Genomic DNA, 453 nt, shown 5'->3' on the forward strand with positions numbered 1-453 from the left:
TTTTAAATTTATTTATGATCTATATATAGTATATAGATAGATAATATATATTTTAATTTTAAATATATTTTAAGATAATATAAAATACAAAAAAAAAAAAGATAAGTGATATATATATATTATATAAATATAATATTATATATTAAAAAAAAGATATATTAGAAAAAGGGGGGTAATAAAATAAAAATATTATATATAAAAAAATAAAATTAAATAATATATATTTATATTTTATATTATATATATATAAATAAAATATTAATATACCTATATATTTTTATTTATATAAAGATATATATATAAAATATATACCAAATTTTATAAAATTTTAAAATATATTTATAAAATATATATATATATATATTATATATTTTTTATATTTTATATATAAATAAATAAAATACTATATTTTTATATATATTATATAAAATTTATTTTATATTAATATTTTAA

The sequence above is a fragment of the Penaeus monodon genome, chromosome 31 (assembly GCF_015228065.2).
Source record: "Penaeus monodon isolate SGIC_2016 chromosome 31, NSTDA_Pmon_1, whole genome shotgun sequence".
NCBI classification, from domain to species: domain Eukaryota; kingdom Metazoa; phylum Arthropoda; class Malacostraca; order Decapoda; family Penaeidae; genus Penaeus; species Penaeus monodon.